At 28.8% G+C, this 14,131-nt stretch overlaps 1 long non-coding RNA gene across 1 annotated transcript; it reads right to left on the reverse strand.

The window, feature by feature from the left end:
- Positions 1–11,162: 11,162 nt before the first annotated feature.
- On the reverse strand, positions 11,163–12,237 carry LOC112098237. The gene is made up of 3 exons (XR_002905301.1): positions 12,123–12,237; positions 11,278–11,441; positions 11,163–11,174 (listed from the first exon to the last, which is right to left on the reverse strand). It is a non-coding gene; the product is annotated as an uncharacterized LOC112098237 (long non-coding RNA).
- Between the last annotated feature and the right edge of the window lie 1,894 nt (positions 12,238–14,131).

The following is a 14,131-nucleotide window of genomic DNA, read 5'->3' on the forward strand; positions in this document are numbered from 1 at the left end:
AAATTAACCCAATCCAAACCGCCCACCTCATATTACTTCCGTTAAGAGATGGATCCCACACTCATGAGCCTTTGTCGTCCCAGTCAACTATAAAAACAAATCATTATTGAGTGTGAACAGACTTATTGATCACCCAATTTTCAAACTTGTCATCCTTATTGTATCTGCATCCCCTTTTGAAAAATTTTAAAAAAAGTACAAATAATGAAACAAAGTTTTGTTCCTTCAACAGTTGATAGAGTTACGCGGCTTGGACTTGCAAGTGCTGTCGGCATTTTCAAACTTGTAAGACCCTTCAACTTGCTTTCCAAGATAGCTATAATTAATAATGACAACAGTCTCCCTCATAGCGACTAGTGAGCAACTGAAATTAACGGCATCTTCTCTCACATTTTTAAAAAAATTGAATTATATAACCCACCAAAACTATAAAGAATTGTTAGTTTTTCTTCATTAAAATTAATATATTGCTCCTCATATTAAAAAATCAAAATTCAGAATAAGAATGATTGGTACTGTTTATTTACTAAAATGAAAATAAAATATATGAAGCCTACATATTTTTGAAATTAAAAAACAAGAACTTTATTTTCCTTGGGGAGTGTTGGAAATCAAGTTCTTGTTATTTAAACTCTCAATTGTATCTCACCGAAATTTCATAATTCTACTTTTGTCTTCAATTAAAATATTATTATAGTTATTATTCTTATTTTTGTAGTTGTTGTTGTTTTTTTTTTTTGGTCTTATCCACGAGGTATCCTGGGGAGGGCCCCAACTGTGGGAGGCACCTTTAAGCCCGTACCACAACCCAGACTAGAAGTCCCCGCTCGAACCGGGAGGCACAGGTTCTCCCAACAAAGGCGACTTCCCTGCGACTCGAACTGGGGAGCAAACCCAGTCAAGCCACTTAAGGGGACTCCATTGCCAGTGGAGCCAACACTTTGTTGGTTGTTGTTGTTGATTATGATAAATGGTCAGGCAAATGATTCATTTACTTATTTTTTTCCTTTTAAATTTTTGTTATTAAGAAGATTTTTGGATATTTAGCGTGAAGGTCTCAACTGATCGCTAATTTCACAGCAACTTCCTTTTTTTTTTCCCTCAATTGTTTTGAAAAAATATCAAGACTCATTCAGCAAAATATCCGAGGCCAAAGCGCCAAAAATGGGACAGCCACATGCACTTCTAATTACAAAATCTAAAGTTAGGGTGTCCATAACTTACATTTAATATAATTTATAATTAGGTAAAATTCATTCATTGACCCAGTAATTTTATTATCCTATTACTTATATTTTTATATTAAAAAATTAGTAAGTAGGAAAATTCTTAAAAGATAATGAAGAAGGAAAAGAAAAAGAAAAAGTGTAAATGAACTGTATTCACATAAGTTTCAAACATGTGATTCAATCTGAATTGGCTTTTTTCAAAAGTAAATACAAAGGAAAATAAAAAGAAAAAAGCAATTAAACGAGACTAAAATCTGTGGCCTGTGTCATTCATATCTTTTGACATTTCTTTTATAGCGGTATAAAGGGTAGATATTTTGAAGTGAAAAGCAAAGCCTTTACTATTACTTGCCTTATCATCTTTTAAATTAGAGTTATTATCCTTTTATTTTTAAGTAGCCAAATTAGAGTTATCATCCTTTTATTTTTAAGTAGCCAACTCATCCGCATTATCTATTATTGAATCTAAAGATAAATGATTATAAATTTCTCTGAAGATTTTAAGTCCAAACTATAAATCAAAATAATCTTATTGATTAAGTTATTGTATAATAATAACCTTAGCATGACAAATATTAATTCTTCTCTAGTAAATGCTAAAGTATTGGCTTAAGTTTTTTAACCAGCACAGTAAACCCTTAAAGCTATATATGCTATAATGTCCCTCTTCCCTTACAAATTAAACCAATTTGAATTTAGAGTGAGTGAGTACCATGAGTTTGCATCATTACTAACTAATACAGGCTCGATCGAATTCATCATACGAAGTATATTATCGGCTGTAGGTATGGAAATAAATTTTGTATCCACAAACACTATTTTTCAAAATATTTAAGACTTAACTTATCATTTTTTAACCATATATGCATAGGTTGTTTGACCTATTTTAAATAATGGAGATTACAACAAATGAACATATGTGGATTAGTAGTGTTGTTGAGTTCAGAAGATTGAAGTTAAGAAAAAGGTTTCTTGATCCAGAGAAAATTCAAAAGAGCGAAGTGTCTTCGGGATCAGAAAACGAAATAAGGAAAGGGTAAGGTTATACTTTCAAAATGAATTTGTTGAGAGATCTTTGAAGATTATTTTCATTAACAATTAGATCCCACACTTGAGTCTTTATCGTCTCAGTCAGTCAGTTATAAAGACAAATTAATTTTGAGTATGAAAGGACTTTCAAACTTGTGACCCAGTTATAAAGACAAATTAATTTTGAGTATGAAAGGACTTTCAAACTTGTGACCCTTCAAGCTTTCTATGACAGCTATAATGAATAATTACAACAGTGCTACCTAATAGTGAGCAACTTGTTTGATGAAATTAACAACTTCTTTTCTCTCATGTATTTTTAAAAAAATTGAATTATCAAAGCTTTTATTTCAAAATTAGTGCTATAGTTCATTAATTTTTCAAATTTTCCTTTTTTTTTCCACACAACAGATTGATTTGCCCTCCAAAAACTGTATTAGATTGTTTAATATTGTAACTTCAAAAAACTTATAATAAATTTTTAAAGAGATAAATAGGGAATGTCAGTCTCCCATCTACTCAAAATTAATATATATCATTAACTCCTGATTATTTTTATAACAACTAATAACTTTCTGGGCAGCATAATTTTACAGTATCATCCTTGTTTGTAAGTATATTTTTTTTCACATTTATTATAAATTAATTAAATCATATCAATGAAAATTGAAATAGAAATTGAAGTACTAAAAAAAATGTTTTGGTGTGAATAAAAAATTGAAAATAAAAATATTTTTATTATATTTTTTTATTTTTAAATGGTTTTCTTATAATAAATATATATTTTATATTCTCAAATTGAATTATTGAGTAAATGACTCATTTACTCACTTTTTCTTTTAATTTTGTTATTAGGAGGATTTTTAGATATAATGAAAATTGTAAGGTAGTAAGTAATATAAAATAATTTTAATAGAGAAAAATAAAAAATCTGTTATTTTAAAATATAAGGAGAAAAATAATTAATTTCAAGATATTTTAGAAGATATTTCAAATTTTCAATATGCGGTGGACTATAAACTCGAGTCTTTGTCGTCACAGTCAACTAAAAGGACAAAATATTGAGTGCGAAGGGCTCAACTGATTGCTAATTTCACAGTAATTGTGTTTTTTCTTTCTTTTTTTAATTATTGGGAAATAATAACTTAGTATAACAAATATTAGATCCTATACTTTAATGCTGCAAAATTATGAAACCTTATATTATATTATGTTTCCATATTTCTCCTTTATAGTGAAGACTCACACACTTCTTCTGTAGTAAATGCTAAAGTATTGGCCTAAACTTTTTAACCAGCACAATAAACCCTTAAGTTATATATGCTATAATGTACCTCTTCCCTCACAGATTAAACCAATCTGATCTCAGAGTGAGTTTGCATCGAAGGAGTATCCTTACTAACTAATATAGGCTCGATCAATAGGGATGACAATAATTTTTTTATCTACGAACATTATTTTTTCAAAATATTATATCTTTAGACTTAACTAAATATTTTTTTAATCATATATGTATAGTTTGTTTGATCTCTTTTAAATAGTGGAGATCACAACAAAGCAAATGCTAATTAGTAGTGATGTTGAGTTCAGAAGATTGAAGTAAAGAAAACTAAGGGTTTCTTGATCCAGAGAAATTTCAAAAGAGTGAAGCGAAAAGTGAATTTATTGAGAGATCTTTGAAGATTTACTTCCGTTAAGAGTTGGATGTCACACTTTTTGAGCCTTTGTCGTCCCAATCATTCAATTATAGGATCCCTAAGCATATAACTTACAATTCTTTCATATAAATAATGAGTAGTGTGAACCCATACAACTTACAACCTTCTCACATAAATAATGAGTAGGTCTAAACTACTCACTATTCATATAAAAAAATTATAAATTATATACATGTAACTTAACATTATTCTCCTCTATAAAGACATATTCTTATTGAGTGTGAATAGACATATTGATCACTAAATTTTCAAACTTGTGATCCTCATTAAATGTGATTCCCCTTTGAAAAAGAAAAAAAAGTGCAAATAATGAAACAAAAATCTGTTCCTTAACAGCAAGTGGTGTCGGCGTTTTCAGACTTGTAACAAGGGAATGAGATCCTCTCCTGAACCCGGGTCTCATTCCCTGTGAAACAAAAAAAGTGCAAATAATGAAACAAAATTCTGTTCCTTAGCAGCAAGTGGCGTCGGCATTTTCAGACTTGTAAAAGGGAATGAGGTCCTTTCCTGAACCCGGATCTCATTCCCTGTGAAACAAAAAAAGTGCAAATAATGGAACAAAATTTTGTTCCTTAACAGCAAGTGGTGTCGGCATTTTCAGACTTGTAACAAGGGAATGAGATCCTCTCCTGAACCCGGATCTCATTCCCTGTGACAAGACCCTTGTCACCCTTCAACTCGCTTTCCAAGATAGCTATATTAATCGTGACAACATTACTCTCAGTGAGCAAAAGTTATCAGCATCTTCTCCCCATTTTTTAAAAAATTGTATTATATAACCCACCAAAACTATAAAGAGTCTTTTCTTATTAAAATTAATAAATTACTCTTTATATTAAAAAATTAAAATTTAAAATGAAAATGATCTGATGTTTATTTATTAAAATATAAATAAAATATATGAAGTTCATATTTTTTAAATTAAAAAATAAGAACCTAATTTCATTCCTTAAATTCCCAAATTTACCTCACAAAAATTCCATAAACTTACTTTTGTCCTTAATTAAAATATTATTATGTTATTATTATGGTTATTATTCTTATTTTTGTAATAGTTGTTGTTGTTGTTGATGATGATAATACATGATAATAAAATTAATAATAATAAAAATAATAACTATAATTTTAACAATAGCAGTAATAATCATTAATATTATTGTTGTTGTTCTTATTTTTATTCTTATTCTTATTATTATTATTATTATTATTATTATTATTATTATTATTATAATAATAATATTATTATTATTATAATAATAATAATAATATTATTATTATTAAATAATAATATTATTATTATTAAATAATTATTTTGAATAATAATAATCACAATTATTATAACAAACGACAATAATCAACTAAGGTAATTTTAATAACTTGTAACGATTCATTTTATTCAAAGATATGTGATTATTTGTTAATGTATGCAATTACTTGTGATGGTAAACAAAGTACATATGGTATATTTTCAAGTTAAAAAAGAAAAACAAAACATAGTTTTTACCATTTCTTGCCTTATCATCTTTTAAATTAGAGTTATTATTCTTTTTATTTTTCAAGTTGCCAACTCATCTGCATGCTCTTTTATTGAATTTGAAGATCGATGATGATAAATTTGTGTGAAAAAATTAAGTCAAAGTTTTAAATTAAAATAATCTTTAAGTTATTGGGAAATAATAACTTAGTTGTAATAAATATTATATCCTATACTTTATTGCTACAAAATTACGAAACCATATATTATATTATGTTTTCATATTTCTCCTTTATAGTGAAGACTCGTACTTCAACTTTTTAACCAGCACAGTAGACCTTTAAGCTATAAATGTTATAATGTCCCTCTTCGCTCATAGATTAAAACAATATGTAGCCTTCTCTCATATAGAAAAACTTTTTGTATAAGACAAATTATTATGTTATAGGAAAAATTACAGTAGACGTAAGCCATATATGTTATAATGCTCATAAGTTTGAAGTTAAGAAAATTAAGGAAAGGATAAGGGTGTATTTTCAAAGTGAATTATTAAGAGATCTTTAAAGATTACTTTCGTCAAGATCTGGGTTCCATACTCTTGAGCCTTTTTCGTCTCAGTCAACTAACAAGACAAATTATGATTGAGTGTGAACCGTCCGACTTATGGATCACTAAATTTTATCCTTATTGAATCTGCGTTCCCCTTTGCAAAAGTAAAAAAAAAAAAGGTGCAAATAATAAAACAGAATTGTTGGCATTTTCAGACATGTAAGACCCTTCAACTTGCTTTCCGAGATGGAAAATGCTACTCAGCGAGAATGCCGAGAGAAACGGCATACAGTTTCTCTCGGCCCCACTCCACGTGAAGACTTTCTCTTTTCACATTTTTTACGCGTTTCTCTTTTCTCTCCCCCCACGTGAACACTTTTGCCTTTTGCTCGTTCACGTGAAAGTCAGTTTAGAATTTTGATCTTATTAATCATGACAATTGACAACATTACTCCCACCGAGCAAAAGTTAACAGCATCTTCTCCCACATTTTTTTAAAAAAAATTGTATTATATAACCCACCAAAAGTATAAAAAGTATTTTGTTATTAAAATTAATAAATTACTTTTTATATTAAAAAATTAAAATTTAAAATAAGAATGATTGATGATGTTTATTTATTAAAATAAAAATAAATTTTATGAAGTCTATATATTTTTTAAATTAAAAAATAAGAACTTAATTTCTTATGAACTGTATTCACTACTTAGTATTCTTAAAAGCTAACGGAGAAACCACTCGGCTCAGCCCGAGTGGCTAGGGCTGCTGCCCTCCAAGTTGGAGGGCAGCAGTTCGAACTCCCACAAAAGTATTGTGGGGGTATTTTTTTCTTCAATTAATTTGAGTGAAGGTAGTCTTCTCTCTTACCCATGAGTGAGGAGTAGACATCCCTCGAATATTTGTGAGGGTCAAAATCTGAGCAGAGCTCCATTAGTAATTATGTAAGTTGGTCTCAGTACTAGTCTGATTTGTAAATATCAGTTATAGTCTCATGTATATGAGTTGTAATCTGAGCAATAGTCTCATGTAATAAAAAAAAAAAAAAAAAAAAGCTAACGGAGAAGGAAAAGAAAAAAAAAAGTGTAAATGAACTGTATTCACCTAAGTTTCAAACATGCGGTTCAATCTGAATTCGCTTTTTTCAAAAGTAAATACAAAAGAAAATATAAAGAAAAAAATTAAACGAGACAAAAATCTGTGGCGTGGGTCATTCATATCTTTTGCCATTTCTTTTGTAGAGGTACATAGGGTAGATATTTTGAAGTGAAAAGCAGAGCCTTTACTGTTGCTTGCCTTATCATCTTTTAAAATTAAAGTTATTATTCTTTTATTTTTAAGTAGCCAACGGATGGTAGCCAACTCATCCGTGTTCTGTATTATTGAATTTAAAGATCAATGATTTATGTTAATAAATATTTTGTTAACTAGCAAAGTTTTTATTTCAAAATTACTCCTATAATTCATTAATTTTTCAATTTTTCCTTTTTCTATTCACACAACAGATTGATTTGTCCTCCAAAAAAATGTATTAGGTCGTTTAATATTGTAACATCAAGAAACTTATAATAAATTTTTAAAGAGATAAATAGAGAATGTCAGTCTCGCATCTACTCAAAATTAATAAATATACCACTAACTTCTTATTATTTTTATAATAACTAATAACTTTTTTAGCAGTATAATTTTATAATATTATCATTGTTTGTAAGTACATTTTTTATTTATATTTATTATAAATTAATTAAATCATATCAATAAAAATTAAAATAACACAATAAGTTTTGGAGTGAATAAAAGATTGAAAATAAAAATATTTTTCTTATATTTTTTGTTATTTTTAAATGTTTTTCATATAATAAATGTACATTTTATATTCTTAAGATGAATTTTGAGTAAATGACTCATTTACTCATTTTTTTCTTTAAATTTTTGTTACTAGGAGGATTTTTAGATATAATGAAAATTGTAAAGTAGTAAGTAATATATAATAATTTTAATAGAGAAAAATAAAAAATCTCTTATTTTAAAATATAAGGAGAAAAATAATTAATTTTAAGAAATTTTAGAAAATATTTTAATATGCTGTGGATCACACCCTCGAATCTTTGTCGTCTCAGTCAACTAAAAGGACAAAATATTGAGCGTGAAGGCTCAACTGATTGTTAATTTCACAGCAATTACTTTTTTTATTCTTTCTTTGTTTTTCCTAATTATTTTGAAATAGTAGGTAGCAATTGCTTACATCAAAATATCTAGACTCACTCGGCAAAGTATCCGACGCCAAAATGTCAAAAGGTGGGACACCCATGCATCTAATTACAAAGTCTAAAGTTAATGAAAAGAGAAAAAGAAAAAGTATAAATGAACGGTATTCACCTCACTTTCAAATTTAACTGTTGGGTCTTCCTACTATGCACCTGGTGTATGCATGATTCCTTGTGACATGACATACAGCCAATTAAATTCTGACATACTTGCAATAAGGTCTGTTAAAGTGACCGGTTATTCCAGTTGAATTCACAAGATCTCTTGTTTGCGTGTTTATGTTCCAAGTTGTGTACTCTGTGTTGCGAGTTCTCTAATTAGTCTGAAATTATCGCAACTGTTAGCTCAATAATGTTACAGGTTTTATAATATATGTCACTGGTATGATCGCTGTCACAAATTTAGAACGAAAAGTTTCTAATAAAATAAGTTATTTAATTAATTAAATAAGAATAAAATGAATTTAATTTTGAATTATTTTGACCAAAATTTAAGTTTTTTTTAAATTTGTTTAAAAAAATGCGTTGTAATTGTCTTGTTTTAATTGGAAAATCAATGAAAAAATTATGTAACAGACAAAAAAAAAAAAAGCAAAACGGCTTGTTTTGGATGGTGGCCATAGATTCCAATATTTCCTTCACGAAAACTACAAAAAATTATCAAAGGCATCAATTTCTACACTCTCACCGAGCAATACTCTTAACCCAGAAGGAAGTGTATAAACCAACCCCAATCAGTCCATCAATGTCGTCAACCTCATACATCATAAAAAAAATCTGTATCCATTAAACCGCCATTTAAACCGTCTTTATTGAGCCATTAGACTATTCGTGTCATCTTAGCATCTCGTTGTAATATTTTGCCGTTTAAATCTAGTTATCAATGGGAGAAAATGGAGACCAATCTGCAAGTCTTTAAAATAGATAGGAACTTTAATTGGGCACTATGTTCACGGTGGTGGACCCAGCAGTATTAATCTTTAGGCAGAGCTATTTGTATTTTAAAAATTATTTTACACACTCTAATTTTAATTAGAATATATATTACAAAAATACTTATCATATAAGTTACTAGACAATATATTATAAGTCAACATTATATAATTACTTTGAACACTTATATAGCACAATCTTTATTTAATTTTTTATTCTCATGACTTAAATATAAAAAATTTTATTTCCAACAGATGAATAATAAAGAAATTAACTTTGAGAAAAATTTAAATACAAAATATGTGTAATACTTTTAAAAAATAAAATAAAACAAAAGTATTGCACAATATATATTTTTTTTTGGGGGGCTTTGGCCATTCTTCTTCTTCTCCTTCTCTCTCTCTCTCTCTCTCTTTGGATAGTATTTATGGAACATTTTCTATTGTTATGTTTAAAGCTGTTAAAATGAGTCATCAGGTCGTGTTTGTGTCGTGTCAAATTTAAGTCGACCCATTTAATAATCGTGTCAAAATATTGAGACCCAAACCCAACACAAAAAAATAATCGGGTTACTCAATAACCTGCTTAATATCTATATATTAAACAAAAATTACATCAAATATTTACACATTATCATACATACATATGCGCATACATACATACATCCATACATACATACATAATTTATCGATATTATAAAATATATATATGTACTAAAATATTACACACACTATTGAGGTTTTAATTATATATATGTAAATAATATTATATATCAATATTATAAAATATAGATGTCTACGAATATTTTATACATTTATACTATTAAAGTTCTAAATGTATTTAAAATTTTATAAATAAAATATTGCGTCTATATTCATCCTTTTAAAGAATTAAAAAAAGAAAATAATCTCTAATATTTGAGTTTTGATGACAAGAATTTACAAATTATTTTAAAATAAAAAATATAATCAGGTCATTGATCGGGTAAATAGGTCAAGAATTTTAATCCTAACCCGATACGAAAAAAAATCGTGTTGACCTAAACCCGGCCCATTTAATAATCGTATTAAATTCGACAACCCATACCCATTTATTAATGTCGTGTTCGTGTCAGGTAATCGAATCGTGTCAAATTTTGCCAGCTCTAGTTATGTTCTCGTCGCAAGTTATTTTGGGTCCAAATACAATATTAAAAATAAATTAAATAAAAAATTAGTAACTAAAATTATGTTAAATTATTTTTTATAACTTAAATTTTAATTATATTATTGTGAGTATATTACTAAATCTCTTAAAAATAGAGTGTTGAATAATTTTATTAGTTTTTTAAATAAATAAAGTTACCCAAATCGTTTTATTATCACATTATTTTCCATAAAAAAAGTTTACAATTACCTCTTTATTGGACAATTTTGTTCCTTCTCTTACCTTATGTTCCCTTACATTCTCATTTATGCATCACCAAGTTTGCTATAATGTACGTGAAGAATAGTTAAAGAGCTCTTTCGTGTCCTTACCCTTTTTTTTGGGTTTACTTTTGCTGCCTTTTTACGTTTCTCCATAATTCACTCCAACATCACTGACGCATTTTCTTCTTTCTCACTGCAACATCAACTGGGCCACCACCTCTTGCCTCTGCCGGTTCCCCTCAATTTTCGTATTCAATGTCCACAGTTGATTGTACATTTATTAAAATTCTGTGGTTTTGCCTATATTTAATTCCACACGGTCTATCGATAGAGCATGTGCATCGTAGTTGTGGCCTTAACTATTATTGGTAACTCAATAGCTAATTCTAATGTTTCATCAAGCAGTTTAGAGATAACCTCTCTCGCTGAACTCCCTGGAGTAATGCAATCCAGTTTTCCAGTGCAATCATCAGACAGTTGAACAGCTTCTGAATTCCCTTTGCTTTTCTTGTTTTCTTTTCCATGTAAAGGGAGCTCAGGCTTCAATATATATATCTGGGGATTGGGTACTAATGATAAAGACAACATACGGTAGAGGACACAAATTGTTATCAAAGAATGATGCACTTTTCAACTGAGTACAGTAAAGCAAGAATGGGTAATTAGTTTTACCTGCTAAGCGAAAATCTAGACTCCCGAAGGTAACAGATCTTGGGTGAAGCAAATAAAGAAGAAGGCGAAGTAAAATTCACTGAGTTGAATGAGCGATCATTGCGTATGGACTTGATTTGTTCAATGGGTGAAAGACTGCTGATATAATTAAAGACTGGAGAATCCTGCACGTTGACAAGCATCATTTTTAATCTAACATAGAGTCTTAAAAACCTTGTCAGTGGCAAATGATCACGACAAGCAAACTGAAGTTCAAACAGCAGAGCTCAACAAATCATTAAGAGAAAATAAGACCATTAACCAAGCAGATGAAAGAAACGCAAAATAACCCATCTCAAATCACCGCATGCACAATTTAAGGGGGTTGTGACATGGGTTTAAGCATGATTTAACAAGTGCCACCAGTGAATTCTCAGAGATTGAATTTTCATACACATGCAAATTTCCAAGTCCAACGAATTGTTGTCTTTCTGAAGATATTAACGATGCATAGCATGCTATAAACAAATCATATTATTAGGGCCTTTGTTTGCTGTACACAACATATGTACAGAGGAACAAATCCATGAGCTGAAATCATCATATTCCAAAATATTCTACCCAATCAACACCACAAAACCCTAACGCTAAACAGAATTGGAGCAATTTACGAAAGCTATTTGTCACACAAAGCGCTAGTACCTCTGAACCCAATTTGCAGATGAAAAATAACAAATGCCCAAATGAAAAAATCAGGAAAAAAAAATGCTCAAATTCAAACTACAACCCCATAAGCTGAGTCGTTCTCTTCAAACTAAATTTAACACTGAATAAAAAAATTAAAAAATTAAAATGGGGAGATTAACCTCAAACTTGGAAACAGAAGCGACAGTGATCTGTTTCCTGTCTGGAGTGTCCATTTCTATAATCTACTTTGTCTGTTTTCAGTCGCTCCGCCACAAAGCTTTTTCCCTCTGAAACTGAAACTCACACACACTTGCAAAGCGAAAGCATTTGATTGATTGAGAGGCGGGAAGGCGGGAAAATGGAAGAAATTTGCTTTTGTTTTTTCTTGGTTTGGTCAAACACGTGCGGGCCCCAGCTTGACAAGCGGTTCTATTACTACTGTATTATCTACATGACGCGTGTCACGCGATCTCGATAGAAAAGTGGTAAAAAATTCTAATGATTACCCAATGGCGATAAAAATAAAAATATATTGTTAATTTTTTACTTAACATTGGAATATCATATAATTTTATGGTTATTTACTCGCCGTTATGCCATATTCTTATGATCAAATAATACAGTAAAATTTTTCTATAATCATAACGTTAGAACCAAATTAATTTCACTTCTATAAAAAAATTATAGCTTAATAAAAGTATAATTGTAAAAATTATTATTTTAACTTACTTATCCTTAGTACAAATGATGTAAAGTAAAATATATGATAATTAATTAATGAATTATGTCAAATACAATGTACGGACAATGATAAAAGATAATTCAAGTGTGACTCTTATCAAATTCTTTTCCCCTCAACTCTTTATATTTTGACGCCGATTTCCAACAAATTATTGAAAACAAAGGCAAAAAATGGAGAAAAGTGATTGGCTACAAGGTGTGCATCTTAATTTCAAAATTTTCTTTTTCTTTGTTGTTTCTCTAGGTTCTATAATTGTTGTTTTCGTGGTCAATTGCAATTCAATGAACTAAATTAGTAGTAAATTGCTATTACTGGGCATATAATTCTATTGCTGCAATTTTACTACTGTTTAGCTTTTTTTTTTTAGTTTATAATTGCTGTTTTGTTGTCTTTTTTAGGTTTTCAACTGTAGTTTGCTGTTTTTCTAGGTTCTATAGTTGCTGCTTCGGGAAAAATAAGAATAAATGTGATCTTGAATTATTTAACTCTTATGAAACATCTTTAGCTGTTGCATTTTTTCACTGTATTAGTATTGGCGGGATGGATGTTGAATAGGGATGGCAAAGTCCATATCCGGATCTAAATTGATATTTCTATATTCGGATCCGCATCCGAATCTACACATTTTTTTTTTTTTCGCGAATCTGGATGTGGGTAATCTTCGTAGGGATTGCAAGCAGATATCATGGATATCTAGGTCCGCATAAATTAAAATTTAATAATTTAAAATATAATTTAAAATTCAATAACTTACCTAATAATATCAAGTAAAATCCAATTATAATTTAACAATCAACAATTCAATACCTAAAATAACATATAACATCATTAAGTCATAAATAAAAATATCACAATATAAATCAAAATAAAAAAAAAACATAAATCTAAGTTTAGCACCACCACAAATTCACGAATAAAATTATAAAAACACCACAAATCCATATAAAATAATGTGAATTCCGATATATTTCTTAATTTAATTTTACTTCTATATTTTTTAGTAATCCTATTATCTTTTTTCATTTAACTTATATATTTTTCATTTAATTTTAATTTAACAAATAATTTAATTAAAAAATAAGATGGATCCAGATCCGGATTTGGATCCTCTTGGATTCTAAATCTTAGGATCCGAATTTAAATTTTTTTAATATGTATATCTGAATTCTAAATCTTTGCGGATCTGAACCAGATCCTGATATTTTTACCATTCCTAATGTTGAAAGGGCAATAATTTGTGGGAAAATAATTTGACAAGAGTCATGCATGAGTTTGGATGTTTGTATAATGTAAAATTTATACTTAATATGATTGAAATTGAGACTAAAATATTTTACCTAAAATTCACTAGCTAGCTTTGCCTTGATGGGCCTGTGATCGCCCATACATATTTCTTCAAATTTATTAATATTTTTGTGCATAGCAATTAGGGATATATGACAACAA

The sequence above is a fragment of the Citrus clementina genome, unplaced genomic scaffold, assembly GCF_000493195.1.
Source record: "Citrus clementina cultivar Clemenules unplaced genomic scaffold, Citrus_clementina_v1.0 scaffold_5, whole genome shotgun sequence".
NCBI classification, from domain to species: domain Eukaryota; kingdom Viridiplantae; phylum Streptophyta; class Magnoliopsida; order Sapindales; family Rutaceae; genus Citrus; species Citrus x clementina.